The sequence below is a fragment of the Nelumbo lutea genome, chromosome 3 (assembly GCF_056320005.1).
Source record: "Nelumbo lutea isolate HS-2025 chromosome 3, American lotus-T2T, whole genome shotgun sequence".
NCBI lineage: Eukaryota > Viridiplantae > Streptophyta > Magnoliopsida > Proteales > Nelumbonaceae > Nelumbo > Nelumbo lutea.
In genome coordinates this window covers 100,017,526-100,034,028 of record NC_142686.1, presented here as the reverse complement: position 1 = coordinate 100,034,028, position 16,503 = coordinate 100,017,526, and positions in this window count along the sequence as shown.

Genomic DNA, 16,503 nt, shown 5'->3' with positions numbered 1-16,503 from the left:
TTGGAGATGGGTTCCCCATTGGGGGCTGGAATCCTTGAATTCTCTCTCTCTCTCTCTTTCAATTAAAAACTTGCTTTGGAAGAAAAAAAGAAAAATTCAGTAGTTTTGGTTTAACTATTAATCAACAAGAATGATTTAATGCTCCCTGAATAATTATAAATAGCTAATTTGGGGGCATTTTGACTAGAGATGGTAATTTTACCCACACTTGTGGGGTCCTGCCCAGCCCCCTAGTCGTGCCGGGTTTCTTTTGGGAAACCTGAAACTCTAGGGATTAGGGAGGGCGGGGATGGTATTTGTCCACCCGCCTCAACCTTGGCCCTAAACCCACCCTTACTATATTATATATTATGTATTGTACTTTACTAATTATATTATATTATATTATATTATATAATATAGTTTTAATTAGTTTTCAAAAAAAAAAAAAAAAGTAAATTTGCAAGTATGCAAATAGGAATGATTGAGGTGGGGCGGGGCAAATTCAGAGGATCCTTGTTCTTGGCAGGGATAGGGACGGGGTTGAGATTTCTATCATAGTGGGGATTGGGGCATGGACGGGGTGGGACATTTAAATTTAGGGTTGGGAATGGGGCATGGAAAACCCAACCCTGCCTTGCCTCATTGTCATTCATAATTTTGGTTAAGTGATAAGTAAAGGTATAAAAGACCAAAATACCCCTCCTAACAATTATAAATACCTAGTTAAGGAGGGTATTTCGATCAATTCAATAATTCTCAACTCCTATAAATATCCTTTGGCTCATTTTCATGACAAAAACAATCGATGTATTATACTCTATCGTTCTCTTTTACTCTTGCATTTTTAACTTTTTTTCAAGTTTCAACAAAGATGAGGGTTGCTCAAGTGTCTTAAATTAACAATTTGGGAGGCTTAGAAGCTGCATCTATTAAAATCAAATTGGAATACTAGACTAGTGGAACAAATAGGGATTAGTTGATTTTATATTTTTTTCTAAATTTTAGGTTTTAATATTTTCCATTTATAAAATAGTTGGTTCTTATCAAACTCCCTTTCCCTATGGCATTGATGATGCCCAATCCCAATATGATAGAACTGGTGTTGATGCTAATATTTCTGTCATTGATGTTACCTTTAGTGGATTTAGGGGTGAGAAGATAAAAACTAGTGACAAATGAACTATATTAAATAGTATAAGAAGTTGAGGGAAAGGGCTTAAAATCCATTTGCAAAAAATGCAAAAGTGATTTTAGTTACCAAAGCAGCAGTGACATTAGGCATTTAAAAAGACATATACTACAACACATAAATAAAAACAATGATTCAAATCAAATACAAAGATTGAACACATATCTCTTTTTTCTAGTAACTGATGATAGTAGAATTTATTATATTTTTATCCCCGATTATTCTGTCTTTTATATTAAATTAGCATCTAATTGGACTCATATCTCTTGTATTTTTGTTCAGGGTATGAAAGAAGGCATCAAGAGCAAAGAAAGACAAATCAGATGATTTTTCACAGTTTCAACATCGTTCAGTGATCTAGGCCTAACTCGGGTCTCCGAACTCCGAATGAGCTGATTCAAGATCCACTAGAAAGATAAGAGAAAAATCCACAACTTTCATGCTTTAGGCTTTCGTAGATTCGGCCTGCATCGAAGTCAATTCTGGACCCGAAGTCGTGGCAAATTCATAGGAAGGCCCAATCCGCAGCTAAAGCCCAACTCGCAAAAAAGCCTAGCTGAAGCCCAATTCGCAGAGGAGGTCTATTACGAATCCAAGAACAAGAAACTAAGAAGAATCCTTCTAGATCCAAATTCTTGATGTAATCTTAGAGTGAAAAAGGGATTGATTTCAAGAGATAAAGAGATAAGATTAGAATTAAGATATGACTTTCTATTTCTTGTAAAGATCAACTTCAAGAGAAATTAGGAGACCACTCCCTCCCCTTTAATCTATATAAAGGAGGGAGTGGACCAGCTTTAGGATGACTGGATCACTGAATCATTCAATCATTCAACTTCTTATTTGAATCAAGAAGCAATGAGCAATCAGTCAAGAAGGGTTCAAGAAAAGTTCAAGAATTCAAGAAAGTTCAAGAATTCAAGAAACTTCAAGAAGAGGAGATTTCAGCACCATGGGCAAATTCAAGATTTATTTCTTCCCTTTTGTTTGTTTTAATTCTTCTATCATGAACTGATTTGTTTCTTGCTAGGGCTATGAAAAGCCTAACCATGTTAGTGAATATATTTTATCTTCTTGATTCATCCAAGATTGTGATTTCCATATAGTCTATGAATTATTGTGCTTAATGCAATTAAGAGCTTGACCACCTCTTAATTGATTTGGGTTATGTGAATGAATTGAGAGAGGAATTCACATAATTGACAGAATAATTCATAGTGTGAATTGAATGGTATATAGAGATATATATACATAATTCATCTGAATTTAATGGTTTTCTTGGACTTAATGCACTTCCATCTTGAGAGCTCTACTCGAGAGATCGAAGGGTTACCTGATGGGCGTAGGTTTAGCATATCTCGAGAGAGAATATTAAATAAATTTGTGAAAATCTCAACTTATGAGAATAATAATTAGTCTTGGATAATTGGACCCATCAATATTCATTGCATCGGTTAGGTGGACCAAAAGTCCTATCGATTCCATCATTTTAATATTCGATTAGTGATCACCCTTATTTTTATTTTCTTTGTTCCAGTTTTTATTTTCAGTAATTCTTGTTTCTTTAAATCTAAATTTTGACTGTCCAAATAATTAGGGAAGACTATGATTCTAATACTTATTTTGTTAAATCCCCGTGGGAACGATATTATTATACTACTTAACAACTAGTGCACTTGCTAGAGTTATATATTTTTAGCTATCAATAACTTTCAAGATTCTTATAAAAAATGGGACAATAACTAGCTAAATATATTATACTTGTTGAACGACCATTTTAATTTTTTGAAGATCCAAAGTTTGAAGAAATTTTACAAAAATCTTATGATATTAAAATCACATTTAATACACCAAGGCCTCTCCCATAAACCTCTGATATTGTTTAATTATTCCCACATTTCGTTTCTTTTCTTATACCCATTAGGTCCATAAACATTGGTTAGCACCCACTTAAACCCATCCTTCACTTATCTAAACTTACTGAAAATAGTGGACTTGCCAATAAACTCTTATGCCTTCAACACAACCATCCTTCACAAGGTCATAATGCCACTTGAAGACCCCTAAGATGGATTCATTGCCCAATTTATTCCCCTTGACCTCTACAGACTTCTAGCTTGTTCACTATCAAACTCTACCAACTTATATTCCTTGAATAAGAACATAATTACTTTTCTTTCATAAAGCACCTCCATTATAACCAATCTCTTCCTTACACTTTGCTTCTCACCCTCCAACTTACTATCCTCATTTCAAACCTTTTTTTCTTTTTTACCCTTATTACTACTTGAACTCCTACTTCCTCTTCTTGCCCTCCCTATCTTGCCTCAATCTTTCTATTTATCTCATTTTCTCTTCCTCTTCTTCCCCTCTCCTTTGTTTTTTCATAATATAAACTTTTAGGTCATTTGTGTTTTTACTTTACACCTCAATTTTCCCACAAATTTTAAAACCGAATCCTCATCTTTCTCTTCTTCCCTATACTCTTTATTTTCCTTTCTCAAGTAATTTGTAATATTAATTCCCAAATTCTTTCTCCTTTCTCATTCTCTTATTTTTTCCATTCATCCCTATTTTTCTACCAACTCTCTTGTTGGGACTAATGGCCGTACCCAAGAGGGGGTGAATTGATATAGCTTAAAACTTTGAACCAATACCTTCCCTAAAATTGAACCTAAGCATTCAATACAAATAATAATGGAATAGAGGCTTAATCATATTATTTAGTAGTGGAGATAAGTGGATGATTAATGTAACTGTTGAGTATGAGATATAACTTCAAACAAATAAATAATATATACTCAAGAGCTTCAAGGGTTATCAATTAAACAATAGATAGAACAATAATAAATGTAATTGTTGAAAATAAATAGCAGTTGAAATAAGTGAAACAATGAAGTAAAATAACTATTGAGGATTGTTAGTGGATATGCAATTAAATAAAAGAATAAACAATAAACTCAATATAACTACAAAAATGAAAATAACTGAAATGTAAAATGGCAACTACATAAGATGTGCATGTCGAAATTGTAACGGGAGATGGAGATTAAGGATGCCACAAGTAGTTAAGAAAAAGACCAACTGCAACTGCAAGAATAATTAACTTGAGATTTAAGTAGTTGGAAAACTCCTACTATAACCCCATAGACAAATTAACTGATAAAATGTAAATAATGTAGTTAAACAATAAATGGAGCAATAAATATAAACAACTGTAGAAATGTAGTTAAAGAAATAAAACAAGAAATAGTAAAACCAAATAAATGGAGAATGGTTTGATGGAATTGATGAACCATTCGAACCCTTGTGTATTTATAGATGAAGAAGTACAGTTTGGGTACAACAATAGTTGGAGAGACTCAGATAACATTAAACTCTATCAGATAGAGTTTATCATAGATTTAAACTCTATCTGATAGGGTCTATCTAGTTAGTTGAGTTCTATCTCAATTTGGATAGAGTTACATCTATAGAAGGAGATCTATATGTAGATGGAGATCTATCTGATAACATGGCAGCTCCTAATGATGTGGCAATAGGGTTATCCTCAATACGCCCCCTCAAGCGAATAGAGTTATCCTTAATTTGGTGGTAGTATTGGCAAGGGACCAAGATTCTTCTTTTGTACTAGATTCAGCAATAGTTTGCTACTTCTTAGCACTCCAACTCACTAGATGAGAACCAAGATAAACAAAATACCTGCCAGTAGACCAGCAATCATCAGGGCATGCTGCCCAATCAACATTAAAAAAAGCCAAGAGTCCGGTAGAGGACTGAGAGGAGAAGAACAAAGTGTGATCTAGGGTATATTTGAGGTACCAAAGAATACACTTTACTGCTATCCAATGTTCATAAGTGGAATTATGTAAAAATTGACAGTCCTTGTTAACTACAAAACCGATGTCATACCTAGTGAGAGTAAGATATTGCAGTCCACCCACAATACTCCTGTATTGAGATGGTTCAGAGAGAGGAGGCCCATGAAGTCTAGAGAGTTTAGCAGTTGCTGCCATAGGAATAGAGAGAGGTTTAGCACTAGCCAGCCCAACATGATGAAGAAGATCAATAATGTACCAGTGTTGGCAGAGATAAAGTCCGGTGTGATCCCTGTGAGCTTCAATACCCAAAAAATAGTGGAGATCACCAGGATCCTTGAGCTGGAACATACGGCTCAGTTTGGCAATAATAGAATTGATAATAGCTGAGGAAGGCTAGAAAGTCCGGTGTGATCCCTGTGAGCCTCAACACCCAAAAAATAGTGGAGATCACCAGGATCCTTGAGCTGAAACATACGACTCAGTTTGGCAATAATAGAATTGATAATAGTTGAGGAAGGCTAGAAAGTATAACATTGTCCACATATAACAACAAGTAGATACGGTGAACACCATGAGAGTAAATAAAAAGAGAGGGATCACAGCTAGAGGTACAAAATCCCAGTTCAACAAGCTCAGAGCTAAGGCGTGAGAACCAAGCTCTAGGAGCTTGTCGAAGCCCGCAGAGGGCTTTAGATAACTTGCACACATGATTAGGCCGATCTGCATCCTTAAAACCCTTAGGTTGCCGCATATAAATATTTTCAGTTACCAGACCTTTGAGAAAAGCATTACCGAAGTCTAGTTGCCGAATAACCCATTGATGAGAAATGGCAAGAGAGAGGATAGTATGAATTGTAGTGTGTTTAACAACAGGACTAAAAGTATTTGAAAAATCCACACCCGGTATTTGCGTAAAACCCTACGCAACAAGCCAGGCTTTATAGCAATCCATTGATCCATCAAGTTTTCATTTGACCTTGTACACCCATTTAGAACCTACTACATTCATCGAGGAATGATACGAAACAAGATCAAATTTTGGGTTCAAATTCAGCAGCAACAACAAAAGTAGTATAATAGAGGGACAGAGGGTACCGAGTAGTTAGAGAGGCTTGAGCGCGCATGGACCTGGTGACCATAGAATGAGTGCGCCAAATTGGAGCAGGGACAGGTTTGTGGTGTTCATTAAATCCTGAACCAGCCGAGTCCAAGGTCGGGTGCGTGGAAGTTCATTTGAAGCAGAAGGAGGACCAACGCTTGCAACATCATTATCACTGGAACTGATACTGGGTACATTTGTCTCGGAAGATGTCTGGGGTGATGACAAAGCTATAGGAACAGGTGTTGATAGTCAAGACATACATACTGGTAGTAAGTGAACACCCTTAGAGTTGGGTGTTGGAGCTGAAGATGGCGATGGCAAGCGAGGGAACCGATCTTCATCAAAGATGACATGGCAGCAGATATAAATTTGTCCTGTCTGAACATCATAGCAACGGTAACCCTTGTGAGAGGACTTGTACCCCAAAAATATGTAGAGGGAAAAACAAAAATCCATTTTATGTCTGTTGTACAGATGAACATATGAATAACATGCACAACCAAAGGTGCAAAGCAAAGAATAATTTGGTGTGCACTGAAATAAAAGTTCATATGGTGACTTGCCTTGAAGAGTTTGTGAAGGAATGCAGTTGATTAGAAAAACCGCAGTTTCAACTGCATCAGACCAAAAATTCAGGGGGACAGAGGCAGTGACCAGTAAGGTGAGGGTGGACTCTATCACATGGCGATGCTTCCTTTCAACCATGTCGTTTTTCTCATGAGTGTGTGGACAGGCGAGACGGTGTCCGATGCCTTGAGAGTCAAGGTACTATGAAAGTCTTTGATATTTCCCTCCCCAATCAGATTGAATACATTTAATTTTTCTATCAAATAATAGCTCAACATGCCATTTAAATTTGAGAAAAATCTCAAACACATCAGATTTATAGCACATAGGAAAAATCCAAGAAAATTTAGAAAAAAATCAATAAATAACACAATATTTAAAACCATTATTTGACTCAATTGGGACTGGTCCCCATACATTTGAATAAATAAGTTCTAAAGGATTACTATAAGACGATGACGAACTAGGGAGAGGAAGATGATGACTTTTTCCTAACTAACAAACATGACAAACTGAAATATCAAACAAACCATGATAAGGAAGACTGAACTGAGACAACACTTGTCGAATTGCTTTAATTGAAGCATGCCCAAGTTGATGATGCCAAACTCGAATTGATGCTTTCTTGCCAATAAATGCAGCACTGCCAGAAGATGAAGGAATGGATGCTGAAGTGGGAAATTGATAGAGTCCACCTTTATTGGGCACGCATAGTAGAACTCTCCCCGTATGATCCTTCAAGAGAAAATATTAAGGATGAAACTCAAGGACAACATTGTTATCTTTGGTGAATTTGTTGACAAAAAGTAGGTTCTTTGTAATAGAGGGAACATGATAAATATCCTTAAGATAAAATTTATTTTTATCATGAGAAATAACAGAAGAACCAATATTTTTAATTTCCAAACTTGCGTCATTACCAACTTTCACCTGGTCAAACTCGCCACAGTCTGATTGAATTTGCAGATTGTCCAGATCGGACATGATGTGGTGTGTGGCTCCAGAGTTCGGATGCCAGGCCAGATCAAACTATGATGAAGAACCATTGTGAAAAGCAGCAGTTGGATTTGGTGTGGGATTCTGAGCAAGTTGTCTATCTGGACCAAGATAGGAGATATCAAACTTGCCTCTACACTTTCAAACACCATGGCCAAGGATGTTGCACAACTGACAGATAATATTGCTACATCCATGACCTCTTTTAGAACCATCATTTTGGTTCCCACGTCCGCCTTTGCCTCTGCCTCACTGTAAACTATTGCGCGACTGTTGGGAGTGTTGTGAGTTACTTTTATTGTTTGAAGCAAAATTGGTAGAAGCTCCATCATCAGACTTAGTAAAATGGTTTTCTTTGAGCCAAGACTCATGATTCAGTAATTGACCAACAACATCAGTAATCTCAATCTATCAAAATCAGGTCTTTTAGCAATATCAGTAATAATGGATTCATATTCAGATCCAAGTCCACTCAAAATACACATAACAAGATCTTGTTGAGAGATAGGTTCAAAAACAACAAAAAGGTTGTCAACAATACTTTTGGCCTTCTGTATGTATTCAGAGATAGAAAGAGTACCTTTCTTGATGCTCTGGAGTTATTTCTTTAATTGCAAGACTCTAGAACGTGAATGGGAAGCAAATGACTCTTCCAACACACTTCAAACTTCAGAGGATGAGGACATACCTATGACTTGAGCTGGGATACCCTCAGTCAGTGAAGAAATGATTCAATTGAGTACTAGTTGATCCAGTTGATACCCGTGATCGAATGCTGGGTTCATAATCTTCCTTGATGGATCTTTAGGATCATTGATTTCTTTAGGAGGAGTAGGAGTCTTCCCTTCTATGATACCCATGAGTTTGTGAGTATGAAGAATGGGAAGAAGCTATGCTTGCCATAGTAGGTAGTTGTCACTATTTAGCTTGATAGGGAGATAGTGAGAGACATTTGGAATTGAACCCAACGTGCCTATTGCGGATGGTGGTGTCAACGACCTTAGGTTGTTGATCTCTCCTCCTATCGAGCTATTGAAAGAAGCCATGGGAACTAGCTTTGATACCAAGTTAAAGAAATAAAATAGGAAATAGAAAAATGAAATAAATGGAGAATGGTTCGATGGAATTGGTGAATAATTTGAACCCTTGTGTATTTATAGATGAAGAAGTACAGTTTGGATACAACAATAGTTGGAGAGAGTCAAACAACATTGAACTCCATTAGATAGAGTTTATCATAGATTTAAACTCTATCTGATAGGGTCTATCTAGTTAGTTGAGTTCTATCTCAATCTGGATAGAGTTACATCTGTAGAAGGAGATCTATCTGATAACATAGCAGCTCCTAATGACGTGGCAGTAGGGTTATCCTCATTGAATGTAAATGTAAAGCAATTAAAGTAAATGTTAGTGTGATTAGTAGGGTTAGATGAGTTAATAGCTCAGTAACTACGTCAAGAAATCAATATCTCACAGATTAAGAGAAAATAAACAAAGTAAAGTATAATGACTACAAGATAAGTAGATATTTAAGTTTAATAGTTAGTTGAAAAGTTAGTAAATGTTAATAGCACAATAACTATAGAAACCTAAAAAGTAAAGAAAGATAAAGCAAGAAAGCACAAAGAAAAGAGGCATACATGATTTTTTATAGAAGTTCCATAGAAATTAATCCCTACCTATGTCTTCTAACTTAGACACCATCTAAGGATTTCTACTAATAAACCAATTGGACATTTTGAATACCAATAAAGCCTTACAACCAATAGGACTTCTAGGTGCCTACAATACCTTGGCATAACCTACAAGTGCTTGTCTAACCTAAATTGGAAAAACTTATGGGTGTCTACCTAACCTAAGTTGGTAGAGCTTATGGGTGCCTACTAATTAATGGTATTCAAACTAGAAAGCTTACGTGCATTCAAAGATGTTATGAATGGAATACAATGGCAAGATACAAAAGCCTTTAGAATAAGCAAATAAAACAGTACAAGTTCAAACCTATTTAATTGCAAGAGTATGTACCCAAAATGCTTATCTCAGTGAAGAGATCCACAATAGATGGATAAGACTATATAAAATCAAAGGCTTCCCAACTTTTCTTACATCTAAAACTATTAAAGCTTAAAAATCTCTTCAACAAGAGGGTTCTTGCAAACTTGTTTTCACAAAAGCAATTATACACTATATGCAATATTATTATCTCAGGTTGTTTTCTTTTTGTTTATCTTGAATCAAGATAAACACCTCTATTTATAGAGGTTTTCAAAGTAAGTGACCAATTTCTATCCATTGGAGGGTTTTTTTCATACTTAGTAGACATTCAAGATGTTTTCAACATGATAAAGGGCTTAGCAAGCTCAATAGTAGTTGTTTAAGCCTTCAAATGGTCAAATTATCTAAAGTAGCCAACTACTAAAATCCGGTAGTCATCTACTAAACGAAGGGAGAAATCTTTTTCTTCTCATGCAGCTCGACTGAATCCTACTAATTAGTCGATTGATGTATTTTGACACGACTTGTCAAACTTTGTCAACTATACTATTTTGGGTAGTTAACTACTATTCATAAAGTAGGCAATTTTATGCCTTGGCCATTAATAGTCAACTATACATTTTTGTGTTATTAACTACATAACACAAGCTGTCATTTTCATGTCTTGACTATCACAACTAGTCAACTATGCATTTTGTGGCCGACAATGTCACAATTAGCAATTTTCAATCCCTACTATTAAGGTTAGTCAACTATGAATTTGGTTAGTTGACTTAGCCCAACACTTAGTAGGGGTAAAAAAATGTTTTTGAAAATCCGAATTCAAATTCAAGATTTGACATAACCAAATTAAATTTGGAAATTTGGATATAGCCTAATTTGATTCAATAAATATATATAAACTATATACATATATATTAGCATTTATCTTGTTGGTATGAATGTAGATAAAAAATATATTAATATATTATATGATTAAATGACAATTTGAACATGCGGTGATGACTTTTGAAATCTATTTCTTTCTTTAATATTATTTTATTAAGTAAAAGAACAAAGACTAAAACTACAATGATGCTTGAGAACAAAATTAATATTTTGATATTTTTTGTGAAAGTCTCATCTCTCCACCATTATCCATTTCTAAATTACTTCTTCTTTAGCCTCTAATGATTTCATAGTTTCATTGTCTTCTTTAGGTTCTTTGTTTCACTTTTCGTCTCTGCTTTCATCATGAAATCCTCCTCTCCCAATCTCAATCTCTTTGTAAGATCTTAAAGATTACTAATAGGCCACATATCAACATCCATCAACTATAGATCATAGCGATAGAGAGTCTTGTTGATAGATTAAGAATCATCAAACTCATTCATGCACGACTAGCTAGAGTTTTCGACTTCCAACATTTGAAGAATCTTCGGACTCATTCATGCATGACTAAGGTTGTTGGCTTCCAACATTCAAACTGACTAGATCTATAAGTTCTCTTCTTTTCTTGCTCTTCCTTTCTCTCCCTATTCTTTATCTATTGCTCTTTTTTTATAGATTTCTTAGGGTTCTTTCTCTTTTCTTCTTTATTCTAGATATTTTTTTAGGATTTTCTTGTTTACAAATCACAACATCGAATGGGTTTCTTGCTTTGATTTATAAAATTAAGAATTTTAATGCTTATTCATTCAATCATATTTAAATCTATTCAAATATTCGGTTCTTTAGTTGAATTCAAATTCAATTTGTAGTTTTGAATATCTAATAGATGTCAAATTGAATTTGAATAATATGCTCTTTAATCAGAATAGAATATGAATATATCTTGATTTGATTTTAATTCACTCCGTTTGTAGGCCTAACACTTAGAAACCTTGAAAATATTTGTCCCAAGGTTTGGTGATTCTTCCATGGATTTTAATAGTGACTTTCAAGTATGTAAAACCTTTCTAAGTCTAGGAAAGCTTAGCAACCAAATCCATTCTAACCATTGGTCTCTAAGGTTGACTAAATCGAGTTAGGTCTTGATGTGCATTATGAAGAGTGCATCCAAACAACTAATTGCATTAAGAATTTAACAATATAACACTTTAGAGTATGGCTTGATGTAGTCTTTTTCCTTGAGTTGTTGTAGCATAAGTCCACTTTGAGCAACTACAAAGCCTTTAACACTTTTGTAGCCTTTATATGCTTGATTTTCCTTGGAGCCTCCTTATTGAAGAGATAGGTGCTGATATAGAGATTATGAAGCTCAAGCAATTGAAATAAGAAATGCTTCCATATCTTATTCTTTAGTAGCAAACTTGCTTAATATAATTGAGTTCAAAGAAGCTTTATTTAAGTTATTTGCATACTTAAACACACTATAATTATTCTCAATACATTCCCAATTTCGCTATCTTCACCAAACAGTGGCTTTGCATACTTTTGAATCGAGGATGGTGGAGAACTTGGAACACTTGTTTTAGACACAAAGGATAAGTTAGCGCCCAAAACTAAATTAACCATAGTACCTGACACTAGGTACTAGGGAGCAATTAGAGCTAATCTAATGCTCTCTACAACCTTGAATTACTCAGTTGTATGATTGTTCCTTTCTACACAGGTTGTCTTTAGGTTGAAAGAAGTTTCCTTGTTATTTTGAGACCTTTGACTACTACCATTTATGTATTTCCCAAACTTACTTGGCATTAGTGTTATAAGACGGACTGAACATAAACCTGAGGCGAGGACTCTGATGGTCAAGTTAGCACGACAGTGATAGGAAGTGGGTGAGGATGAGGTTGGGATGCTTAGACGAGGCAACAAGGGAGGTAAGAAAGTTCTTAACTATAGAGAGTCTAGATGTTTACCTTGGGGGGTCACTCCCTATTTATACTTGAGTCTGCTTGGAGGTAAGTCGACACAGATGGCCAGGATGTGGTCCCGACCTTGAGTGCATGGCCATCCAAAGCTGTTGCATGTGATCATGCTATTGGCCCTGCGTCGCACGTTGGCCTCTTTCTGTGTGTGCTCTCATTAGGTCTGCTCTGCGCGTTGCCTCTTACCACAAGCGTGCACGCCATTGGCCTGGGCTATAAGTGCCTACATCATTTGTCCCCCACTCTCGAGGCCATGGTGGGGGTCTTAACTGGGGACCTCGACTTCGATCAAAGAGAGTGCATTATCTTCATTGGGAGGTGTTGATGGGCCTTCTTTGATGAGGGCTTTACCCTAGGCTTCGGCTTGTCGAGGATGCACTTATTCTTTGATTGCGATGGCATCGACTCATACCTAGAGGGCCTTGAAGATGTCAGGCTTCAAGTGTTGAAGCTAATGCCTGACTTCCTAGTGGACAAGTTGGGGGTCCCAGAGGCTGAGGATCCGCCTACTACCAAGGTTCCTTCCGCTGCCAACCTAGCTGTCGATGTTGCCGTGGTTCCTACTCCTGTCGAGGATGCTACGTAGGTTGCTCCTCATCTTCTTATTGTGTTTTTGTTTGAGTCATTTTTTGTAAGGGATCCGAGGCTAGTTTTTGTAAAGATGATAGGAAATACTTAATGAAATACACTTTTTGTGTAACTTGTGCCTTTACTTTCTATTTTTGTACTTGCGTACTTTTTTGCTTAGGAGTTGATGCCCCCTTCTGAGAGGTCACAAGTAGCAAAGAAGTTATCCGAAGTGGCTTGTTACTTAGTTGTTTGCTTAGGAAGCTAAGTTATAGGAGTTCGGCCGTGGCTGAGCTATGCTGCATAGGGGTTTGGGGCTCCTTTCCTTAGGGAGGAGGAAAGGGAGGCGAATGCCTTAGCTCATCCTGGGTTGTTCTCCACCCCCATCAAAAATTGGTTGGGCGAGGCTGAACCTAGTCACCGAGGTGTCGAGGCTTGATTCCCTTCTAAAGGAATGAGAGATCCATCGCATGGACGCCCAACTCTTGCGGAATAAGGTGGGCGAATTTCAAAAATTTCTCTCCCTTTCAACTGGGAATCGAATTCCCTATTTAAAAAATCATATTTTCAAGGATCAATCTTGAACAATAAACTGAACCAGATCTAAACCAAAAAGGAGTAGGAGAGAGAGGTATACCTGATACAAAGAAATATTATCTCTCAATGAAAGTGTTCACGCCCAAGGAAGAATCCAAAGACTGCTCCCACTGAAGATGGCGCAGTGTAAAATGGAGCAGAATCAACAGTGTTCTTCTCCAAGAATTCTGTCCTTCACAAAAACAACAGGATGGCACGTGAGCACAGCTTCCTATCAATCCTTTCACAAAGAACTGATGTCAAGATCGAATCTTGGCTTCTCCCACAACTAGAGATCGAACTGGCAAACTGGGCGGCAAGAAAGAATTATGCAAGGTTGCTTAATTCTTCCTTCTGTGATTTTAGCTCTGAAGAGGATGTGAGTATGTGTGTCTCTAAAGGCTGCCGCCCCCTTATTCTTTTGTAATCCTAAAAGATCAGCTCCTAATCCAATTAGGAGCAGTTGATCCAAATCATATTTGGATCAGACATCCTTTTAGGTGATAAGGATAAACCCTTATCTTATTTGCAGATTAGATAAGCCTTCTCCTAATCTCATTAGGATGTTTCTTGATCTGAATCATATTCAGATCTGAACTCTCTGAGTGGATAGGGTTAAGACTCTATCCTATATGCTGATCCATCTCAGAATTCGCCCATATTTAACTTATTAAATAAGTCCTATTCGAAATGGGCTTTAGACCCATTAAGCTTATGTTCTCGCTTAGCCTTCCTAATTGCTGCCCAGATGGGCTTCCTTGTATGGTGTGGGACCCAATCATTGATCTACACATCAGCCACATGGGTTCGGCCCAGCCTTTGTTACAATGCTTGGCCGAATACACTATTGGGGACAGTGCACCCCCTGAAACCCATCAAATGGGCTCTATGGGCCCAACACTTACCCTAAGTGGTCCCTGGGCCAAGCCACCTTGTAACACCCAGGGACTGTGGGCAGATGCAAGATTATCTCATCAGGCATTACCCTCAATGGTCTTACACTTAACCTCTCAGCCCATAATGATCAAACACTGCCCGACAAGAGAGGACCTCTCCCTCAGCTGCAAGGAACAGTGTTGCACTCTCTGCTTATATGGATCCCGGGAATTAAAACCTTTTTCAAACATTTTAGAAACCATAATATATATACTTTTATATCTCATACAAAATATACTTTGCAAAACAAATCTCAACGATTGAAATCGGCTGCCGGCAGTCTTGGTTTCCATCAGTGAGAGTGCATCCCCGATCATTACCTTTGTCCGACAAAGGGGCTGATCCTGTCACTATGATCACCCACTCAAATGAATTCTTAGACTGTCCCAACATACCCAGGTTTTGACCCCCGCTAAGGATCTCACTGATTGGTACATCAAAGATAGCCCAATCCGACACCTAGTGTAGTATCATAATCAAATCTAGGGGTCGGGTGTAACTTTCCAGTTTTGCCCATTAATCTCCAAGGTCCAGGGCAATACTGGAAATCTGGTCCAATTCAAAGATTCAATTAATCCTACACTGTATGTGCCTAGGGTCTCACCCTGCTAGTTGAGACAGGCCACCCCAACCAACTTGGTGGCACAACAGTGTCAGCCTTATCAGGATAGGTCTCCCCAGACCGACCCACCGGATGTGAACATTCTAAACTAACACGAGTCTCATTAAGTGTCCAGTTTAAGGGTATTACATAGAAACATACAAAGGGAACATGAATCAAATATGTACTTTCATTCATTTACAATAAACTCATAATGTACATCAATCTGATTGAAGCTAAGGGCATACAAAACTGTCTAACACCTTCAGCCTATTTTTTATCCCTGCTAAGGAAGTTAAGCCGAGGTTTTTCAATGCTACTGAGGGGTTAGGGCAAGGAGTGTGCCTTAGCTTAGGCCTAGCTTGGCTTTCTTAGGGATGCTTGGGGTGTGAGCCTCTGGACGGTCGTGACAGTCCGATGTGTCGTCCAGTAGGGCCATAGGATGTTGTTAAGTTTGTCAGTCCAAAGTCCCTTTGCTCTGTCAAGCCTGGTCTTCAGTCCTTCTAGGATTGTTCTATTCGTGATTTCGGCTAGGCCATTGGTTTGCAGATAGCCCACCATGGTGTACTACTACTTGATGCCGAGGGTGTTACATCATTCACTGAACCTCGCGTCATCAAACTACTTCCCATTGTTAGTGACTAACATGTAGGGGAGGCCAAAGCGATAGATAATGTTTTTCCAGAGGAAGTTTTATATCATTTTGTTCGTAATGGTGGACAAGAGCTCAACGTCGACCCATTTGGTAAAGTAATCAATGGCGATGACGAGGTACTTTTTATTTTCCGGTGGCTTGAGGGAAAGGGCTAAGAAGATGCATACCCCACTTGGTGAGGGGCCATGGACTGTTGAGGGCTAAAAGGGTTGGGCCAGTCTCATACTCCTCACCCTGGACACTTTGAGGACAGTCAAACCTCAATGCATACTCTACTTTGGTATTGTCCAGGGTGAGGAGTGTGAGACTGGCCCAACTCCCCTTGGAGTTAGAGGATCCGTCAATGTACAACTTCCAGGTAGGCCAAGATCCCTCGACTGGCCGAGGCCTTTCTGCCTCTTTCAGGGCTCGGCCTTGAGCTCAACTGAATGTGCACTCTACTACAAAGTCAGCCAAGGCTTGTGCTTTGATTGTAGGCCTCGATTGGTATTGTAGATCGAATTCAGACAGTTTGATGGCTCATTTGGTCAGTCATCTTGAGGTCTCCAAAGTCATCCAAGGTAGGTTGGTCAAGACCGTGATGGTATGGGCATGGAAATACAGCCTGAGTTTTCTGGTCAAGATCACCAAGGAAAAGACCAATTTCTCCACTTCGGGGTATCGAGTC